Below are 21,997 nucleotides of genomic sequence, written 5' to 3'. Positions count from 1 at the left end.
CGGCGTCCCACTGCACGCGAAGGAAATGGGGCCAAATCCTGATTTCATCTGCACGGGGGTAAATCAGGAGGGAATTGCTGACCCGGCGCAGTCCTGGACCCCACGGTGCTCCCCCACTCACCTACAGCATCCGTGTCCCGCAGGCTCCCGCGGCGCTGCCCGGCCCCGCTGAGGCTCTCCCGGCCGTGGTGCCGAGCTCAGCCGGGGCAGCTCCGCTCCGTGCCGTGCGCCCCGGCTTGGAGGAGCTTCATGGGTCTGTTCCCCTCCCGCCGCCCGGCCCGGTGGGGGAATGTCTCTGTCCCCGTCCCGGAGGCTCGGCTCGGCGGCCCCGTTGTCCGAACGCAGCCGCTTGGCAAGTGCTCTGTGGTCTGGATGTGGGAGAATTCAAAAAAATGTTTCTTATTACTGCCTCTTCCTGCCTGGCTTCTCTCCACCACTCCCAGCTAATAAAGCATTTCCTATTGCTGAGCACACATCCACGGCCAGGCTCCCTTCCTCCTGCGCACCGGGCCCCAGCTCCATCCTGGTTGCTCTCCCTTCGCCCGTTCCTGTCCTTCACTGGGCACTTTCCCACTTGGTTTCCTGGTTTTTCAAGGCAAACCCAAGCCCTTGGTGGGGGCCCGGCCGTCGCGTCTCCTTCCCCGAACACCTGAAGGCCTTTGGCAGAAACGCAGCCGGTCGCTTTGGTGGTGCTGGGGGTGGGAATGGCGCGGAGAGACGCTGTGGGAATGACCTTGACAAGCTTGGCCATCGCTCCTGCTCCCGCATCGCTCCCTCACGGGCATGGGAACACCACAGCGGAGCCAAGGGTCTCCCCGGTTATTCGGTGCTGGCCACAACACTTCCGGGGTGCTGCGCTGGAGGCCAGGGGAGGTTTTGTCCCCCGGGGTGTAACGCAGTGCCAGAGGGTGCTGCCAAATGGTCACCCTGTCAGGGATGCTCTGCCTGGCTGTGGGCACGGAGCAGGGCTGGGCCAAGGGGTTTGCTCGGTGCCTGCTGCTGGCATGTCCCCTCCGTCCCCCACCGCGGCCCTGGGGATGCTGCTGCACCACGGCACGTCCCCTCCATCCCCCACCGCGGCCCTGGGGATGCTGCAGCACCACGGCATGTCCCCTCCGTCCCCCACCACGGCCTTGGGGATGTCGCAGCACCACGGCACGTCCCCTCTGTCCCCCACCGCAGTCCTGGGGATGCTGCTGCAGCAGGCACTGGGACGCCAGCAGTGGGGCCGTTCCCACGGGGGGAGGCTGGGCCCTTCCCGCTCCCCCAGGACACGTGGGGCTGCCGGGGCTGCGGAAGCGCCGCTTCCCCTTTTTCCTTTCTGGGGTTGCTCGTTGGTCCACCCCACTCTGAGCAGCTTCACGCTCCTCCTGTCCCTCCTCTCCCTCCAGCACCTTTCCCAGCCCCATCCCTGCCTCTCCCAGCTGCTTGCCCCGGCCTGGTGACCCGCGCCCGTGGGCAGAGGCCGCCGGCAGCTCTCAGACTGGCATTGCAGCCTCTTTCCTAACAAAGCCACGGGGCCGGATTTACCTCTCTATTCCCCGTTGCATCACCGACCCCGATTGCATCATGAACCCAACTTGCACCCGGAGTCTCTCCAGGCTGGGCGAGTGTGGCTGCGAAGCTTTGAGTCTTGCCAGCCGCCTCTTCCCCGCTATCGCCCATGATCTAGGAAGTTTAAACAAACAAAAACACAAAACCAGGATAAAACATGAGCGACCTTCATGCGTGACCTTGCCCGCACTGGGGCCGGGGCCTTTGCTGAGCCGGCGCGGGGGAAACGGGCAGTTTCCATCTGATAGGAGCCGCCCGGGAGGAAGCTGGTGCCTGCAGACGCGTTATCGCCGTGACCATCTTTGCTCTGGCGCGCGGGTCTCGGTGATCTGACCGGCGATCGGCCCCTCCTGGGGTTATTCCTGGATGGTTCCTGTGTCCCCGCTGCCTTCCACGGGCGCAGGCCCACAGCGGGCACCAGCACCTCGCTTTTACAGCTGCAGGCAGGAGCTTCCCTGGGCAGTCGAGCGTGCCGGCTCTCCGGCGAGGGCTGCCTCGGTCCCCGCGCTTTCATCTCCCGAATGGGGCAGCCTCATTTTTTAAACCAGAATCATCACTGAGGGGGATAAAACTTGCTTAAAAACTCCTAAAAGTTACTAAGTCCTAATCCTGGGCGACTCGAAGGGCAGGGATGGGTGGGACCGGGGGCTGGGCTGCGCCCCTGGCACTGCCGCTGTGGGAAAGCAAATTCATCCGGGGCTGGGACTGACCGTGGGTACGTTAATGAATGCACCAACCCCCCCCCTGGCTCTCTCAGCCCCCGGCTGGGGCAGCCGGGGTGAATCAGCGGGGCTGGGCGCCCGCCTCGGCGCTGGGCTGAGCACCGGCACGCCGGCAGCACCGCGACTCGCGGCCCTGCCCGCGGTGGCGCAACCTCCCGCCACCCCCTCGAAGCCGAAGTGAGACTTTCCGTCATCGTTTGGGCGCTCGTTGCCGCGCGCTGGGACTTCATCCCGCAAAAGGGTGCGGGCAGCCCCTGGACCACGCTCAGACCCCCCGCCACGGCCACATCCAGCCACTCCTCGGGGTTCTACCAAGCCGTCCCCGCAGCAGCGGAGTGTGGAGGGGGACGAGGGGCCGGCGGGAGCCCGGCTGTCCCTTCCCCCCGCGCGGCGGGAGCCGATGGCTGCTCCATGTGCCGGCCGCCCCCGACTCATCTGTGAGCCGCCGCCGGGAGCTGGCGAAGGAGGGCAGCCACGTGCTGGGGAGCCCGACGCGAGCCAAGGGCTGGAGGGGAACAGACGGGGACGTGGCAGCTCCTTCCCGATGAGCATCCCCTTCCCTGCCTGCCCGTGGCTCGGCCCAAACCTCCCGCTGCCCCCCGAAAGGCAGAGCTGGAGCCTGGACGTGGGGAGAGGGACTTTTGTGCCCCTAAAGAAGGGGGCGGCGAAGGGAGGGGGCTCCGTGCCTGGCCAAGGGTTATTTATTACCCTGATAACTAGAGCTTGGGGCGGCTCTCGCTGCCAGTCGCTCTCCCTGGGGGTCAAACCCCGGGTGCTGGAGCCAGCGCGGCTGCTCAGGGTGGCCAGCACCCCCTTTTCACCTGCCTACACCCCGGGATGGAGCCGGATTTAAGAGGAGCTTGAAATATGGGGAGCACAAGCTCGCTGCAGCACATCCAGTGTGCGCCAGCACCCACGAAAGCAGCTGCACGGCTGCCTGGGGGAGCAGGTCCTGGGGGGCTGCACGGGTGCAGTGAGGGGTCCCGGGACTCCATGTGGGTGCAGGCTGGTTTGGGGACAGGGACCACTGGGTGATGCTGGGGCACAAAAGCTGCTGCCTCTCTGACCGTCGTCGCTCCGGAGGGGTGTCCACGAGCACCCCAGGTTTGGTTTCCAGCCTGTGCCTGGCACCCATCTCCCAGAGATGTTTCCCCACGCTGAGCCTTGGTCTGTGGGGAGGTTAATGTCACCGAGGGGGTGACGGGGTGGACGAGGGGGAAGTGTTCCTGCCAGCCCAACAAGCAGCCCTGAGCTTTATTCATTAAATCAATCCTGTTAACATGGCAACCACTTCCATTTGAATTTGCACAGCCCCATTCCACCGTGTGCTGCAATATCAAGATCTCAGGAAGATCAAAGAGGGGAAAAAAAAAAAAAAAGGGAAAAAAGAAAAGAGATGCTTCTGCCACAGACCTGCTCCCTGGCAGAGCCAGAGCCCAGCCCAGGGCAGGGTCACGGCCCATCGGAGCCCAGTACGGCCACAGCTGGGCCAGTGTGGCCACGGGGCCACGGACCACAGGGGCTGGGGCATCTCAGCTGGGTACATCCACAGAATCCTCCACCCTTGGGCATCACCATCCCACCGGGGAGGGCAATCACCCCCCTGCCAGAAAAGTGAGCAGGTCCAAGGTGACAGCTGGGACCTCACCCCCGCCCTGACACCTCTCCCTTAGCTCCTCTGCCTCTTTTTCTCCTCGCTCTTCACCTCCTTGGCCGCTGTCTTCTCCATTGTTCCTGGCGCAGCACTGGTAGAGGCTGAGGTCCCTGGAACCCCCGACCCCGGGGAGAGCTCATGGCAAGGGCAGATGGAGTCCTCGGAGAAGATGCTGCTGGTGTCTGAGGGCTCCAACTCCTCCTCCTCCTCCTCATAGTGCAGCTCTGGGTTGGAAACATCCAGGCTGGAAGCAGGGGCTGCAGCGTGTTCTCCTCCACTGCAGGCATCTGTCATCCGGCCCGAGCGGGGGGAGCGAGCGAGCCCAGCTTGGCGCTGAGCCCTGCCTGGGGCCAGGACCCTCTCCCGGGGGGACGAGGGGGCACTTTGGACTGTTCACTCCCCCTTGTGCAGACACAGAGCGGGCGTGGGAACCGCGTGGGCTCCGGCATCCCTAATCCTGCCGGGAAGCCTCGGCCGGCTCCCAGCCACCGGCACAGCCCCTGGGTCCCGTTTCCATCCTCTGCCCCGTGCAAACGTTTGCACTGGGGGCTTGGACGCTGCGAAACCCCAGGTGGGGAGCAGCTCCCCACAGCGCCGTCCCCGGAGCAGAGCGGGGAAAAACGGGGGCACATCTTGGGAGTTTGGAAGGTGGATAAATGTCCCACGGTCTAGGCCACGAGGTGGGGAGACTGGGAACGCTTTGGGCAGGAGGAATGTCGCGTGGGACACTGAGCTCAGCGGGGCTGTCGCACCAAGCGCCAGCGGGAAGGACACATCTCCACCCCTCCCCATGCCCGGCGTCGGTGCCCTCCCCGCTTAACCGGTGTGCATCAAAGCAGCTGCAAAGACCTTTCCTGGCAGCAGAACCAGAGCAGCGCACAGAGAGAAGGGGTAAACCCGGCTCCTTACGACGAGGCAGCAGGAGAGCGGAGGCTGGAGCAGCTCCTGGCTCCCCACGGAACCCCTTAAACCGCGTAGCACAGGGCAACCCGCAGCCCCGCTACGGGAGCTCTGGGGCAGCGACAGACCAGCTGCAGCCTGGCTGCAGAAATTAAACCGTTTTTCTTCTTAAGTAGAAGCCAACCATTAAGTGATCGGTGCTGTGAAAGGAAGAAACCTTCACAATTCTGTTAAAGTCACCCACCCCTCTTAGACACCCCAAAGCAGGCTTCAGGGATGGGGGATGATCTCACCGTACCCCGACCTTACCTGGGGCTGCTCAGACCTTCCCCGCGGGTCCCTCTTCAGCTGGGGAGCATCACGGCTCCAGTCAGGAAGGAAAACTTTGCAAGAGACAGTGGAAAACCACCCCCACCCTTTGCAGCAAGAAAGAGGTTTCTGCTCTGGGTCTGAGGTGGCCTTTGGGCACCAAAGCTGTGGCAACCTGCACACTGATGTGGGCTCAGCTGGCCAAGACATCTTAATTTAAACTGTTGCTTAAAATGGCTCCATCCATCCTGGGCAGGATCAGGATTTAGCACCTTTAGCTGAGGAGCTGCGGGGAGTTCTGGGCTGTATTTTTATACCTGTCCCACCTCAGTAAGATTCTGCTGCCTGAGCAGCCCCCATCAGTGCAGCTAAAACCCCCAAACCTCCCGTCCAGCTCCTTTTATGTGCAGTGAATCTGCGGATCGGATAAACCTGGGGAACTGCTGCTTCGGCCAAAGGTGCAGGTACCCATAGCGGTGCAGGTGCATTAAACCGTCTCCGCAATCCCCCCTCGAGAGGGGCCTTGGAGCCTCCTGCCCGTGTCCCCCCCTGGGCATCACGATGCCAAAGCCCTCAGGGCGCTGGTGAGCTTGGGGCAGCTTTAGCCAAGGAGCTGCGAAAACTGGTTTCCTGAATTTCACGTGAAACCTGGCTGCTCTCTTATCTTCATCTTTAAAGCCTGGCTTTTTTTGTGGTTGGTTGGTTTTTACATGTTTTCAGAGGTACAGCGGCCAGCTGGCCTGTGGGATCTGGGAAAGGGCACTTTTAGACCCTGGCTCAGCTGTTTTCATGGCAAAAAAGCACGAGTTTGGTCCTGAAGCAGATCGTGGGAGGCCACGTTCTCCATTTAAAGGCAGAGTCCCAAAGGTCACTTCGCTTGGAGCCTTGAACACGAAAATACGGAGCAGATGAAGGATCCCAGCTGTTCCCTCTGTGCTGGGCGCATCCTGCCGGGAAGCGCGAGCTGAGGATCCTGACTCCGAACATCAGGATCCCGATGCTGCACACGAAGATCCCGATGGTGAACACGAGGATCCCGATGCTGAACACGAGGATCCCGATGGTGAACACGAGGATCCCGATGCTGAACATGAAGATCCCGATGGTGAACACGAGGATCCCGATGCTGAACATGAGGATCCCGATGGTGAACACGAGGATCCCGATGCTGAACATGAAGATCCCGATGCTGAACACGAGGATCCCGATGGTGAACACGAGGATCCCGATGGTGAACATGAAGATCCCGATGCTGAACACGAGGATCCCGATGGTAAACATGAAGATCCCGATGGTGAACATGAAGATCCCGATGCTGAACACGAGGATCTCGATGCTGAACACGAGGATCCCGATGCTGAACACGAGGATCCCGACACCGAACGCTGCGGAGCCGGAGCCAGGCTCTGCGCCTTGCAGCACCCTCCCAAACCCTGGTGTCACCCCGGCCATGTCCATCCCTGCCAGGGGCCAGAACCGGCCCCGAGCCCTCCGGCACCGCGCGTAGTCGGGCTGCCAGCCCCAGGCGGAGGCCTGGGAAGGTCGGCGAAGGCCGTGGGGAACCTCCACAGTGCCAGATCCTCTATTGTGGCATCAAGACCCACCCCTTGCCCCTCGCTTCGGGGCTGAGCCCTCTGCACCGGCGGGATGCCGTGGCCAGCACGGTGACCCCCGGTGTGACACCCCACAACCACCCTCCTGCGCTGCCTTTGCTCGGGGAAGGGCCGGGAGCAGATTTGGGGTTTATGGAGTTATCCGGGGAGCTCCAAGCCGGTTGTGTAAGGACGAGTTCTGGGGTGCCGTGGTCCCGTCCTCGCCCGTTTGCTGGTGCCATCGGTGGGGACGGGGGGTTCCCCCCAGCACTGTGCAGTCCCGTTGGGGTGGCCAGGCCGCGGAGGGGACAGGGGACATTTCTTGCCAAGGTTTTTGGTGCTGGTCGGGCTTTGCAAAGCCGCCGGTTGCCACAAGGGGCTGCCGGAGGCCGCGGGAGGAGGCTGCGCCCGGCCGGGAGGGCTCCTGTCACTTCTTAGAAGGCAGCGGGCAGGCTGGGTTTAGGTCTTATATTTTTTTATTCTTGTCATTTATTTATTCAAGAAGTTTGTACATAGACGTCATGGCATCCTCCCAGCAATCGTGGCATCCTCCCAGACATCACAGCATCCTCCCAGATGTGATGGCATCCTCCCAGATGTCACAGCATCCTCCCAGATGTCATAGCATCGTCCCAGATGTGACGGCACCCTCCCAGATCTCACAGCATCTTTCCAGATGTGGTGGCATCCTCCCAGATGTGACAGCATCCTCTCAGGCTTCCTTGTACATACCTGAGCCTCACTGCTGGGGAACCTGTTCCTTAAGGACATCCTGGACAGAGGGAGGGAGGGAGGGAAGCGCAGCTTGGAGATAAATAACCCAGCTGACACGTGGAAATGGTCGCGGGGAGAAGGACAGCCCTGCCCAGAGCACCGGAGCCGGCTGCTTGGCTGCGGGGACGCGCTGCTGAGAGTGGCACCTCCGGCGCCAGAGCATCACCCGCTCTCCTGGTGAACACCCCCATTAAATCACAGCTGATGCTCAGGAGCATCCAGGTGGCGGGAGGGGGGCAGGAAGGGGCTGGAGGCCAGCCCTGATCTCTCACCCCTTGTCCAGGGTGCGGCTGGGAGCGCCGAGCCTGGTGGTCTGGCCCAGGTCACTCATCCCTCACTGCCTGGTCATCTCCATCACAAAACCAGGGCGCAATAACTCAGCATGGAAGGGAAGTGGAGGGCGTTGATTTAAACCCGGGGATGGGCTCTCCTAACCCTGGCTCTCCTTGCCGCGGTCAGGGCCGGGTCACGGCCGAGTGCGGCTCCTGCCCGGGAGAGGGCTGTGGGGACATGGGAACACGCTTCACTGCGGGGCCACATCCAGCCCCGCTGCTGCTGCGCTGGGGCGATGCCCGGGGAAGGAACGGAGCGGCAGGGAAAGGGCCCCGCGTGCTGCCGGGGGCCTGAGAGGTGTCTGGTGTGTCACAGCCCCGCTCTCAACCCGGTCGTAAATCAGTGGCGGGTGTCACCGTATGAGATGACAAAGCCACCCCTTCGCAGAGGGCCGGCAGCCGGTGCAAACCTGGGGTCAAGCCATGATTTACATCGCCGCGGCTGCACGAGGGCGGTTGTGCCGGCGGGCGGGTGTTACCGCTGCGGTTCCCGCACAGGCAGCAAAACCTGGGCCAAGCAGGAGTTTGGGGGGGCAGCAGCAGGGTTTGCATGGAGGGTTTCTATACTAGGGTGTAAAATCCCATCCTCTGCCTTTCCCATCGGCCGCGTGGTGGAGACCACAGAATCCCAGAACCATCGAGGTTGGAAAAGCCCTTGAAGCTCCTCCAGCCCCACCATGAACCTCACCCTGACCGTTCCCAACTCCACCAGATCCCTCAGCGCTGGCTCAACCCGACTCTTCAACCCCTCCAGGGATGGGGACTCCCCCCCTGCCCTGGGCAGCCCATTCCAACGCCCAACAGCCCCTTCTGGACAGAAATCCTTCCTAAGAGCCAGTCTGACCCTGCCCTGGCGCAGCTTGAGGCCATTCCCTCTTGGCCTGGCGCTGGGTCCTTGGCTCAAGAGGCTCCTCCCCCCTCTCTGCACCCTCCTGTCAGGGAGTTGGAGAGGGTGAAAGTTGTAGAGACCGAACCACCCGCCTTCGCCGCATCCCTTTTCCGTACCCACAGCACTGCAGAGGGGGGTTTGCCTCCCGCAGGGGGTCCCGCCGTGCCGAGGAATGTCACCCCCCGCCACCAGCGAGGACAAAGCATCTGTCACACTCCGCTGAGCACCTCGGGGAGCTGCTGCCCGCGGGGCTCGGGGCAGCAGGGACAATAACCCCTTGTCTTGTGCCTGCCTGGTACCGTGCCAGGACACCCCCGGAGGTGACCCACGTTGTGGGGAAGCAGCACGTCTGCCCGCTCCAGCACGTGCTAGAAACCAGGGGATTTCACTGGGATTTACCTCGAATGCCGGTTAAGACCATAAACTGCCCCATCCCAGGCTGGGGCGGGCGCTCTGGCGGGGATGTTGTCTCCCGTGTCCCGGTCCGAAGCGAGCAGGCAGTGCTATGGCACGCAGGCTAACCGGGGTTGCAAGGACAAGTTCTCTTCGGCAGGAAAAAAAATACCAAATAAAATGGAAATCTGGAAGTTGTTCCTTTATTGAACACAGAGTTTCACCAACCCGGCGCAGGCAGAGGGGGATCCAGGCCGGGAGCAGCCTGGCTTCGCTGCCTGAGAAGGCAATTAAGGACTTGGCCGCGTTTGTTAGAAGTGATTTCTTTCTCATTTCTGCTCCTGTAACAGCAGCATCAGGTCAGAGGGATTTTACATGGCTTTACAGAGGCTTTTGCATGACAGTTCTGCCATTTGCTTTTTTTTTTTTGGCGTCCAGCTTGAGGCCAACACAACCAACAGCCCCGAGCCCGAACCAGGGAAGAGCTGCTGGATCGAGGGTGTCCGTGGGGAGCAGTGTGCAGGATTAGGCCCTGGGGGCCTGGTCGTCAAACCAGCCCCGTGTGCGGCTGGGCACGGCTCCTCAGCGCTGCCGGTTGCCCATTGGCAATGCCAAAGCGAGTCTCCACGTGCAGGCGCTGGCGAGATGCTTCGGCAGCCGCCGCCGCTCCCCGAAACCGCGGCCGAGGCTCCGGCTGCTCCGCTTCCCACCCCGCCACTGTCCTTTTCAATTTAGGACCTTGGGGTTAAAAAAAATAAATAAATGCCAAGAGAGAGGCTTTTCTGATTAAATTACAGCTGGCCAGCACCCGAGCCGGAGATCAATTTCAATTTCTCCCTTTTTTTTTTTTTTTTGGAGGGGGGAAGCGCCGGGGACGGCACAGAAGAGGGGGGAGAAAATCAGACTTGCTAATTCCCTGGCTGTAATTATACCTAAAGAGAAACGGTGCCGCATGAGGTCCCTGGTGTGCGAGGAGTAATTTAGGGTTGCTTTGCGAGGCCTCTATGAAATTTGGAAGGAAAGGGGTTCCCCCCCCTCCCTGGTAATTGTATTTCTGGTGCCGCAGATGGTGCTGGCTCCGGATACTTGCTATAAAGAAGATGGATCGCAGCACGCGGAGGAAGGCGAGGTGACGGCATCGCTCTCTCGCCTTCATGATGAGCATTATCCATCAGCCCCTTTACAAGGCAGCGGGAGCCGGGACAATAAGGAATTGCCCGGCGGGTAAAGGCCACCACATCCAGGGTCCGTGTCCCCGTCCCCAGCCAGTGTCCCTGCTGCCACCCGGGTTTATTTCCAGCCCGTCTCGGTTGTTGCCGTTGCCCTCAGCCTTCCCAAATCTCCATAAAACCGGCTCTTAACCGGGCGCTCAGGTCCAGGTAAGGGCGATGCGGCACCGTGGTGGTCACCGCTGTCTCTGTGCGGGAGTGGAGATGCCCAGGATTTCCCTGATATTCAGGTTGTCTCTTGAAACCCTGATCTGGGGAGACCCGTCAGGTCACGGGTGACTGGAAGGGGGCTGAGGAAGAGCCTGGTCATCGGGGCTGCGAAGAAAAGCCTGGAAAGGAGCCTGAGCCCAGCACTGAAGGTCCCACTGGCTGGTGGTGACCATGAACGACGTAATTGATTTTTTTAAATGCTTGTGGCAGGGAAAATGACTGTGTCGTTTGCAGGTATTTCCCTGTATTTATAAAGAATTCTTTCTTGAGCAGCTGTCTGGGTACCTCCTGGCATCACCAGCATGCGCAGCCACGCTCACGCACCCATCCTCTTCCTCATGCCGGGTCCCTCCCCACCAAACGCAGCTGCTGCTGCTCACGAGGAGTTTTCCAGTGGCTCCACATGATCCCCGGCCGGGGGAAAAGCAGCTCCTGGGGCCAAGAAAAGACCAGAAATTCCCCCACATCCAAGGTGTTTAACCCAGCCACGCCAGGGTCTCCTGCTTTTGGAGTCTGGGGAGAAACAGGGGCCAGAGGAAACCTAATAACTGCCCCGGGGCGGCCAAGCGTGGGGAGCTGGAAGAGGAGCTACGTCCCTGGCTATGGAAATAAATGTCGAGTTATCTGATCACGCAGGCAATAAATAGAAAGAGGAGAACGCAGCGATGGGACCCGCACCCGCCCGGAGCATCACTGCGCGGCCGGGAAGGGTGGGACGGCCCGAGCGCGGGGAAGGGACGCGCAGGAGGGACGGGGCTGGGGCCGGGTGGGTGATTTACACGATGTGACAAGGCCAGCTGAAAATGATGGATAGGAGGTGGGTAACGCCGCTCCCCAGCTGGGCTCCGGTGGTGTTAGCAGAGGGGAGAGGACGTCCCCAGCTATTTATCATCTTTCCCCAGGCCCCTGTAGGACTGGGAACACCCAGTGTCCAGCTCACGCTGGGGGAGTTAACCCTTTCCGAGGGGGTCAGTCTCTGCCGCCCGTATCCTGGCTACAGCAGGAGGATGCGGTTTTGCTCTTGTTCTCTCTTTCTGCCCCAAAACACCCGCAGATGGGTACGATGCTGCTGCTCCGGAGGAAACAGAGTCTTTCCTGGATGGAAAACAGAGTCTGTCCCTTTTTCCAGTTTTTTTTTTGAGCTTGGGGTGATGCGGGGAGAGCACCTGCTGGCAGGGAGGGCTGTGCGGGCTGAGGTCGGCAGCTCGTCACAGGAGTGAGGATGATGAGCCCCAGCATCACGCGTGCGGGGAGGGAATGGGGGGGCAGCAGAAAGCTGTGAACGGCAGCTGGAGCCACAGGGAACCCCCCTGGACCCCAGGCATTTCTGCTCCCCCCCGCAGCTCCTCGGCCAGCGCTGCCTTATTAGATTTGGCAAAATATTAGGGGAGTGTTTGGAAGGTTAATTAACACAAGGCACTGCAGCATGGGAACCTGGCGTTGCTGGGGGGTTAGCCCTCGGCCAGCCGGGTTCAGGCTGTCGAGCTGAAAGAAAACCTGCCCCAGCACGATGCGCCCAGGACCACCCGGTGCCTTTTCACGGCGGCGCGGTCTCCTCTGGGCAGGATGAGACCTGGCACTGTCCAGTCCTGCGCAGCGTCAGAGCGCGCGGCCCTCGGAGCATCCCCGGAGCGACGCTTCCCGGTTCTCCTGACCTGTAGGTGCCGGGTGTGTCGGGGACCTGCTTCGTCGGTGAGAAACTGAGGAAGGGAGCTGCGAGGGGAGCAGGAGAGCTGGGCTGGGGCTCTGCCTGTGTTCGGCAGACGCTGCTGCTCGCCAGCGAGAAGCCACCTCACCCCCCTGCCTGGGTGCTGCTTCTCATCCCACGTGAGCCCCAAGGATCAAACTGACCCAGAAACAGCTCCGTAAGGTGCACTTTGGGCAGGGCAAAGGTTTTTTTTTCAACACAAACTGCATTTTGGGGTAAATCCTGTGCCTGGCAGCTCGAGGGTGGCAGAGTCTCCATCAGCATCCCCGTGCAGGAGCAGCCGCGGTGGGAGATGCCGGGTGTTGTCCCAGCCCGGGGATGGAGGGAGCGAGGGGCGAACAAAGCTGAACCGGAGCCGAGGCGCCGTTTGGGGCGGCGATACCAAATCCTGGACATTTATCCCCCCCCCGCTTCCCCTCCAAGCCCCGTGTGAGTGTCGGGGTGCAGCCGCGCAGCCGGTAACCCGACGCTCCCATTCCTGTCATGTTTTACATGGCCGGGCATGTGGTTATATTTTGTTTTGCCAACCTTTGCTTTCCCCAAAGGAGGGAATGAAAGGGCCAGTGTGCCGCCAATTTATTGTGCCTCCCGAGAGCCCCATGGCTGCCGAAAAAGCAGATGCCTTCTGCTTAATCTGGCCTGTTGCTATGTAAACCTCCTTCCCGCTTTGATGTCCCCTATAAATACTCCATGTGTTTCCAATAAACTGGCATTTTTATCACTGGAGCTGTTAAAGGCAGATCTGTGTCAGATTTGTCCCTGGGCTCGGCCGGGGGTTCGCTGGGGATAAACCTCCCTGCCCTCATAAAGGGGCTCATTGGAGCTGGGACCGGGGGTCCGGGGCTGGGCGAGGACGCGGCTGCCGCAGTGATGGCACTTCTCCCGGCTCCGCCGCGATGCTCCCAGGGGAAGGGGGGTGCTGCCTGGGTGCTGATCCCGCAGCCGCCGGGGCTGAGCCCTGGCCTGGGACCACCACGGCCCCGGGGACCCTCAGGGCTTTGCCTGCCTGGCCGGGGCCCCCCTCGCAGCCCGGCCTCTCCAGAAGTGCCGCTCGCCCATGTCTCTTTTAAGTGCCTCTCGAGGCAAGCAGGAAGCCTGGGCTCCTTGGGGCTGATCTCAGGCATCTCTTGGTTTTTTTTGTTTTTTTTTTTTTTCCCCAGCCCCTAATTTTGTAGCTTAAATGATGCAACGGCCAAAGAGTGTGGAGGGAACACAACCCGGCATCCTTCCATGAGAACAAGCCAGAAGCAAAGACCTCCCTTCTTTTTGTTAATATTATTTTGCTGAGATGTTGGGACGAGACCCACCTCACCTGCTCACACCTTCTTAATCTCCTGGTCGTTCCCCCCTGCCCTTTCACTGATATAAATCTCTCTGATTATCATTGTCACCCAAGGACGGAGCACAACCCCCCCAGCTCGGGGCACCTCCTCTGTCACATTCATGGGTCAGATCCTGTGCCCTGCAGCGGGTGCTGCTGCTGTCAGCGCTGCTGGCAGCACGTGAGGCTTTGGGGTGCTCGGCCCTGACCCCCCCTGGGGGAGCCAGGTTGTGGCTGGAGCATCCGCCCTGCTCCTCTCTGCAGGAAGAGATGGCCTGGGGCGTCTGCAGAGGGGTGTGGGTAAGTCCCCACGTCCTGGGACATCGTGACGAGGTCTGAGCGTGGTCTGGTGCATTAACAGCCCGTGACAGGCTGCTCGGGTGACAGAGGCGAGATGGACCTGTGCGATATTTCAGAGGGGGGGGTCGATACGGGCGAAGTTACTGTGGGTCTGGGTCTTCCCAAAAGCTCCGTGCGTGGGGCGTGAGCATCACCGTACATTGTCCCGTGCAAAACTCGCCCTGAGAGACCCCAGTGGGGCTGGGGGCTCCGTTTTAATCCTTTCCAGCCTCGGCTCCTCCTGCAGCGATGGGGCTCATGCTGTGGCTGCCCATGGGACGGCAGCTCCATCTCATCCCCCCTGGAGCTGCAGCCTCCCCGCAGGCTTCTGCCCCTTCCACTGCCCGGAGGTGAAGCTCCAGCACGGGCTGGTTCTGCTCCCACAGCTCCAGCACCTCCAACCCGATGCCCCACCATGTGAACCTGGAGGGGGGGCAAGATCTGGGCACGACCGGCACAAGGCTGAGCTCCCCAGCAAAGTCCAGCAGCAACTGGGTTACCAGCTGTGGGGCTGGGCAACCAGCGCCTCTGCCCCGTTGGGAAACTGGGGGAGGGGTTGTTGTGGGGGTTTTTTTAATCCCTATTTTGGCCTGAAATGTGGTGTCAGGAGTCTGGCTGATATATGCTGCAAAAAAAGGGGTCGGCAGCGCCGGTATTCTTTATTTTGACAGGGCAATGAAAGTGTTATGTAGTCGTGACGCCTCCCTGCTGCTCCACCCCCCTCGGCCTTTATCAACCTGAAAGAGCCCAGGATCCTATTTATAACCTAACCTGAATTGTGCAATGCATGGGGAAGGGGCCACAAAGAGCAGTGATTTATGAACGCAGAAAAAACAATGCAGACCCTCCACGCTCTCCCCCGGTCCGGAGGGGAGACCCCCTCACCCAGCCCCAGCGCTGCAGGGACGAGCCTGGGGGGGGGTTTGAAATGCCCCCGTTTGGCTTCCACAAGGTGAAAGCAGCCCCTGGGTTTGTTTTTGGGTTTGAGATGGGAAGCCAGAGCTTTCCGGGCACCTGCCCCCCCCCCCGCCCCCCAGGCACTATAGCTGCTCTAGGGACCGAGCGATCCGCCCTGCCCAGCCTTCATGGGTGGCTTGTGTTGAGCATCTCGAGGGTGTTTGTACCCCAGGTTGTCTCCTGGAGCTCTCCTGCAACGCTGTGCACCTCGAGATGTCCACGAGCATCTTTCTAAAATTATTTAATAGGTTTTAAATTAATTACTTGGATAAAAAGCGCTTTCCGCTCACACGTCAGGAGCGCTGACAGATTGCAAAGCCCCTCGTTACGGCGCGGGGGGAAGGGGAGGGATGACAGCGAAGCTTCTCTCACCAAGGTCAAACCACTTCCATTCCTCACCCTCGCCTTTCTAATAACGTTGTCAATGAGCGCCGGCATCGGCAGCTCCGGGGGGAGACGAAACCCACCGGGAAGCACCGGCAGGCGCGGGCATCCCCGGCGGTGGCTCGGCGGGGTTTGGGGTGTCTGGCTGCTTCCCTGGTTAAACGCTCGATACCCACCATCATCAACGGCAATTCAGCTTTTCAATAGCTTTTTACATCTGTGAGCAGTTCAGGGGAGAGGGTCCGGGCTGCCCCTCGCTGCGTGGGGTCTGTGGGGGTTCCCTGTGCCACCTGCGCTCCCGTACCCCAGCGCTCTGTTCCCGTTTCCCCCTTTTCCCTCTTTTTCCGACAGAAACCGGGGAGCAGGCAGGGCGGGGGTGGTGACGCCGGTGCCATCGATGGGCCTCTCGCCCCTTGTGTGTTTATCAGGTTATGGCTGATGACATCTGAATTTGGCATTTGGAATACCTCCCTTCTGAGCCGTGACACATTGATGGCTGAAGCAACCCAGCAGGGTTTTGACTTTCCCTGCCTAATTACTGCCAGATTGCTCGGCCCCGTCCCCGCGCTCCCCGGGGCCGTGGCTGCACGCGTGGGGAGCCGGGCAAGGGCTGGCTGGGCTGCCTGGGCTCTCCTGGGCTTGGGAAAACTCACCCTCATCCCAGCTTTGCTGGACCAGGCTCTGCTAAGAAAGATGTAGCACCAGAACGAGCCTCAATTAGCGATTTCCAGTGCAAAAGTGTCTGGAAGTTGAGCGGAGCAGCACTGAGTGTTTCATTCAGGCTTCTCTACCTGCTGGTGGGGGTCTCCTCCATCCCCCTGTCGCCGGATCGTTGGCTGGGGGTTGATGTGCTGGGTACCACCATCCACCGGTGTCCGTCCATGAGCTCCCCGCTCCCGCCACAACCCCCGTGCTGCGGTTTCACGCTGAAGAGCTTAACGAGGGTGTTTCTTCTATCTTAACTAATTTATTCCTGTATACATCGAGGTCAGCCAGGGTGCAGGGCACTGCAACCAGAGTGAGAAAAGCTCTTGACAACGGAGATCTTGCTCTGCTTTCCATCAAGCGTCAGCCCCGCTGCCATCAGCCTTCTCCTTTGGTGTCGGAGCCGAGCCGCCAGCCGGGGACGCGGCACCTCCCTATTGCTGGAATCACCAGGGAATGATGGTGGGGACCTGCGTGTGCCGCGGCCACGTTACGGCCAAGTTTGGTCTGTGCTTGTGCCAGCAGAACCGTGGGAGAGGGCGGGACATGGCGCTGCGAGGCCGGTGCCGCGACCGCTCGAGGTGCCGGCTCCGGGGCTGCGGTGAGCCACGGCACCGGCGGGACTGCCCGGAGCTGAGGGGGAGAAAATAATAGTAAAGAGATTTTTTACGAGGCAGCTGCTTGCAGAGGCTTGTTGTGGGAAAAGCAGATCCAGGTGCTGGACTCAACCAAGCATGAAAAATAGCAGAGGGGAAGGGCCGTGGGGAAGGGCGAGAACTGCTGTGGGCGCCCCGCTTTTACTGTGCAGGGGGGACCGAGAGGGTCATCTCATGTCCCCAGACATTGGGGACAGGAGGAGTCAAGCCGGCTGGAGAGGAGGGATGGGGTTGGGTGGCCAGGAGACCCCGGGGATGCGAGGAAGCGATGGAGCCGCAGGGACACGGCCGGCCGAGCTGCCCCAGCACATTCCTCCCTCCCCCTTCGCACATTCGTAGGAACGGGTGTTTGACCCCACTCGCCCTCGCTGCCCTGTGCAGGGGAGAGAGGCTGGAGGGCCTGCATCTGCCTTCGGAGGTACCTCCCAGTGTTCCTTCAGCTGGGAGCAGGCCTGCGCCTTCCCCTCCCTCTGACCCCTTTGGTTTGAGGAGCTGGTGTGAAACTACCAGATGGTAAATGCCGCCGTGCTGGGTGTCCTCAGCCACCTTCTGCTCCTACCACAGCCTCAACTCAGAAGAAAAGCTTCGTCTCGATGGGTTCATGAGCAAGAAGGACCAAATCTGGACTTGCATAAGCCTGGAAATAGTCATAAAATTGGTGCTTCGCCCTAAATTCAAACAACATCAGTACTGGTATAAATCCGCCCTAGACCTGTGGCTTTCTTCTTCCAAAACTGAACAAATTCTGAGGCCCAGACCTGTAGAACCTTCAGATTTAGGACTTGTTTCATCAAAATACTGTTCCTTCCTGGTTTCTGGAGGTCCGTAGGCACATCCACGATGTGTTTGAAGTCCTGCTACCTAACCAAAAGTCTTGCAGAAAGTCAAGAGGTTCCTCAATGGAGATGTTCAAAATGTCTGTAACAACGCCCGCCCAGAGTTCATGTTTCATTGCGCGTTGATTTATCATCCCTTGAGTTAATTATTGACCTTAGCTTTGCCTTGGTCAATATTTACCTCCCCAGGTCAATAAATCTTGACGTTCACCTCAACAGAAGTCAATATCTCCTTAGTGTTTATCTATTCCTTCTGTTGCTAATTTTGCTGAAAGCTTTTATTTATTCTTATAAAGCGTGCTCGCTTGGCTCAAGGCCCACTTGGAGAGGAGAAACCTTTGTATAACCACTACGGACAAAGCCTTTGCTTCTCTGCGATGGCTCCTGTGGAACATCATGGACACAAACCCTGGGTGGTATCACTTCAGCCAAGGCAGGACACTGCTTTCTTTCCTCCAGCTGATGAGATCTGGCCAATTTTCAATCATCAGCCATGCTGGCTTTTCTGATGGAGCTGGCAGCTTTGCTGGGACCACAGCCTGGCTGCTGAGAAGACCACATGTTCCTACCAGCCAGGCTTGGAGCTGGTCAAATATTGGGGCAGGAGGAAGAAGAATCACAGCTTATCCTCAAATATTGATGGAAAGATAGGCCGACTCTTGAGGATGTCATCTCTGCTTTGCTGCTTGGTCCTTGAGCTTCGCAGGCAGCGTGTGGGTGACGTTCTCATGACCCTGCTCCGAATGGAGGAGACCCACCTGTGATAGAGATGGATGAGTGTGTTGTGATTTTAAAGGTGCGATTTCTGTGGTCTGAATAATCCTCTCCTCTGAGTACAGTGGCACTGGGGTCTAAATAGTTCCCCACTCCTGTCTGCAGAGGCAGGAGCACCTCATCGTTCCCTCAGCCTTGGCCACCGCAGGGGTCCGGGGGTCCCCCCAGGTGATGCCTCTGTCCCAAGAGCTTGCCCTTCCCTTCTTTCCATTAAATGGAGTTAGATTAATTGCTGGCGGGTCTATATGCCCCTGTCCCCTCTCCTTTTGATTACCCCATGACAGAGATTAATTGGAGTTGCTGTAGGAGGCTGCGGGCGTGGGGAGGGCACGAGAAGCACTTTTGAGGTTGGTGTGAGTGGGTGACGTACAGCACCGGGAGCCCGAACGCCTCTTGTGAGCTCCGGCTGTGCTGTGGCCGAGTGTCCCGGCCACCGTCAGCAGAAAAGCTCAGAAACCTACAGAGGCACGAAACATGAACCCGTAGCTCCTGGGAATCCTTATCCGCACCTCACCATCACCTTTTGTACCAACTTTCCACCATCCCAGCCCAAATCTCAGCCTTTTTTTAGCCAGAAAGGGTACCAGGGACCCTGGCCAGATGAGGTTTCTGTTTCAACGGTGCTGAGCGACAGCAGGGATGGGAGCGGGGTCTTCCCATACCGAGGGCTGGTGGTGGGACCCGTTGGCTGGAGGTGGCAGCTGCCTCCCAGCAGCATAAGGCTGAGGACACGCGGTTTCATGGATTCTCCTCTTTTATCCCCAACACCATCCGCAGAGTCTGGGCTCCTGGGTCTGGGGCAACCTCTGATAAATGCTGGATTGTGTAACATTGGATATGGCCAGAGATTTTGTCTTAGAATCATCCAGTTTGGGAATAAATCTCTGCTCCTTGCCTCTCGTTGCGTGTCCCCTTGCCCACCAGGACCCCCCAACATAATCCCTAATCTCTCTCCCTCTGTGAGGAGGAGAGGGGAATAACCTCCATCTCTGTGCTCCTGCCTCGAACTTTTAATATTTTAATTGAGTGAATTGACCTGGAGTAGTCTATTGAACTCTGCCTGACCTTTTAAATAACAGGTCAAGGATTTAGCTTTGCAGCGCTGACCTCTTCCCTTATCTGCTAATACTGCTCCTCTCTCAATTAGCTGCCGTCCCCCCGACCCGGTGGAGTTGGGACCACTTCGCAGGCGTCAGCGTGGCTTCCTCCACGCACGAGTGGGTAACAGCGCGCGGCGCCGCCTCCGTGGCTCTGAAACGGAGCTCATTGATGCTCCCTTGGGGTTTGCTGTCACTGTCCTACAGCGTCCTCCCTCAGGGACAGGCCTCCAGGCAGGGATGTCCACCAGTGCACCAGCACCCAAAGAAAGCTTCAGCCTCGTCTTCTATTGATCGGGAGAAGGGATCACGGCAGAGGGAAAAGCAAAGATGAAGCTGCTGTGGGGGTTCTGTAGCAGCTCCAGCCTCGTCAGCCACGTTGAGGAGACTGCAAGGGCACTTTTCTCATTTCCCTGGACATTGCAGGTCATCAAGAGGAACAGCTTGAGATCCCACCTGCCCTGGTGAACCAAAGGGAGGTGACTCCTTTGGACCAGCTTGAGCTGCTGCTGTGGCCCAGCCAGAAGGTTCTTCCCAAGGACAATAGTGGAAGACGCTTGCTGGGAGAGTCATGTCATGCTGAGGGCTGTAAAAGAGATTTTTTGGCGTTGCAGCAGGCCTGGGACATGGGGACCCTCCACAATCACATCGGCTCGAGCAAGAGGTCCCATGTCACGAGCCACCCTCGCCCATCCAACACAGCTGGCTTGTCCATCTCGGCGAGGCGGCCGGTGCCTTCGCAGGGAGCATCATTTAACTTTTATGGGGATCTGAGGGGGCCAGCGAACAAATGCAAAGATTTGTAAACCCATAAAACTCTGCCTGGTCCAATTTTATCTCCGCAAGAGCCCGGTTTGGAGAGCAGCCCTGGGTTACCCAGCCCTGTTAAATTAGCGCTGGGCTCTGCATTCCAGAGTATAAATATCTGCCATTGTAGTGCTGAGGAATGCAAGCGCGTTGGAGTCTAAAATTAAAGAGCTGGGACGAAGGCATCTCGGGTTACCAGAAACAAGACTCCATTGTGCTCCCGTTGGGGCTTCGCCTTGGTGCAGGGAAGTGGACTGTGAGTGTTTAGAAACTGCCTGGGTTAAATGCAAGGGGCAAACTAGCCTTTAATTACAAAATTTTGATGCATATCTTAAGTTAAACCCCCGCGACTGCTGCTCCAGAGGGGAGGGTGCCCCACCAAGCGTCGGGTACAACGTGTGGAGGATGCTCCGGGGTTTTGCAGCTTTTTCCAGGGGCTTTTCTATCATCTGTGTGGGATGTTCTGCTGGCCTGTCCTCTTCTTCTGCCCGGCTCTCTGATCTTTAAGCACACGCTTAAATTAAGCTCCTCTGAGACTGGGGTCAATGTTAACTCACAGCCTGTGCCCGTGTTGCAGGGAGGAACGTGCTGCAAGACCCCCTCCCTGTGCTTGGCCCCATCCCTGCCCACCCTTAAACGCAGCCGTTGCTCACGTCGCTCCGCTCTGTTGAACACGCGTAGCCAGAGATGCTCGGCTGATGTTTACTGGCAATGAGGCCACTTGCCCAGAGGAATTTCTGGCCCCTGGAAAAAAAACGGTGCAGGGGAAATTAGCGTATTTTTTTTTTTTAAATGATACTCTATATTCCTCAAAGGAGTGAAAAATGGGTCAGGGTGGGATTGTGCTGAGGTTGTGCTGGGGGTGCGCGGTGGTTGTTTGACCTACGGCAGCACCAGGGAAACCCCCGTCCCGGTGAGTCCTGCCCGGCAGCTCCGAGGAACCAAACCCTTTAGGAGAAACTCTCCCTGTTTCTCACTCCAAATGCAAATGTCTCTTGGGGTGAAGATAAGCAACAAGGTTAGAAAAGAAGACAGGAGCCAGATGGATGCGAGGAGCAGAACAAGTCAGATTTGCTTGTTATCTGCTGTTTTGCTCCGCTGCTTCTGCTTAGGATGCAGCTCTTCACAAGGGGGTTGATTCTGAGCGTTACTTCCCTGTTCCTTCTTGGTTTTCCACTCCTGATTCCTGCTCCCAAGCACCCAGCGCTGGTGCAGGGGACACGCAGCTCGCTGGGACGCTGCAACTGGTCCTGGGACGTCACGGGAAGAGCCGCGATCTGCCCTGCCTTGGATGGGGGTTTCATTCCACGTCTTGCCTCCAAACCCTGGCGGTTGTGGGCAGCCTGGACGGGGGCTGTCGTGGCCACGGGGACCTTGGATCCCTCTTTGTAAAGGGTCCAGCTGCCTCCTTTTAATCCCACCCCGCGAGCGTGGGCTTTGTGGTTTCAGACCCGTACGCCCGCTCGGCGAGCGCGCAGTTCGTGACGCAGAAAAAACACAGAAACCTCCGTAAATATGGAGCTGTTTCCTGTTGCCGTCGCAGTGTCCCCTGAGCAATCAATTTATGGCCCCTAAAGCTCCTCTAAGTGGATTTAGCCTCTCAAGATAAATCTTTTCCCTTTGTGCATGCAGAGCGCAGCCCCGGTTCTGTGGCCGCTGTTGCTAAATCGGGTGTTTGGGGGGATTAAACCCCGCGGCTGGACCCCCCCGGCCAAACCCGGCACCGGTGGCAGCGCCAAGCCCAGTGGCCGTGGCCGCTCTGCTGCGTCCGTGCCGGCAGCTCATCCCCAAATCGTTCTCATAGTCATGGGACTTTTTTTAATTAAGGGGACGTGTTTGCCCTGGGGTAAGATCT

At 59.1% G+C, this 21,997-nt stretch overlaps 1 long non-coding RNA gene across 1 annotated transcript; it reads right to left on the bottom strand.

The window, feature by feature from the left end:
- Nucleotides 1–9,306: 9,306 nt before the first annotated feature.
- Nucleotides 9,307–16,177, bottom strand: LOC141936758 (uncharacterized). Its single transcript, XR_012626789.1, has 2 exons — nt 16,059–16,177; nt 9,307–9,857 (listed from the first exon to the last, which is right to left on the bottom strand). It is a non-coding gene; the product is annotated as an uncharacterized LOC141936758 (long non-coding RNA).
- Between the last annotated feature and the right edge of the window lie 5,820 nt (nt 16,178–21,997).

Source organism: Strix uralensis, chromosome 33, assembly GCF_047716275.1.
Source record: "Strix uralensis isolate ZFMK-TIS-50842 chromosome 33, bStrUra1, whole genome shotgun sequence".
Classification (NCBI taxonomy): domain Eukaryota; kingdom Metazoa; phylum Chordata; class Aves; order Strigiformes; family Strigidae; genus Strix; species Strix uralensis.
This window is presented reverse-complemented; position numbering and strand designations above follow the sequence as displayed.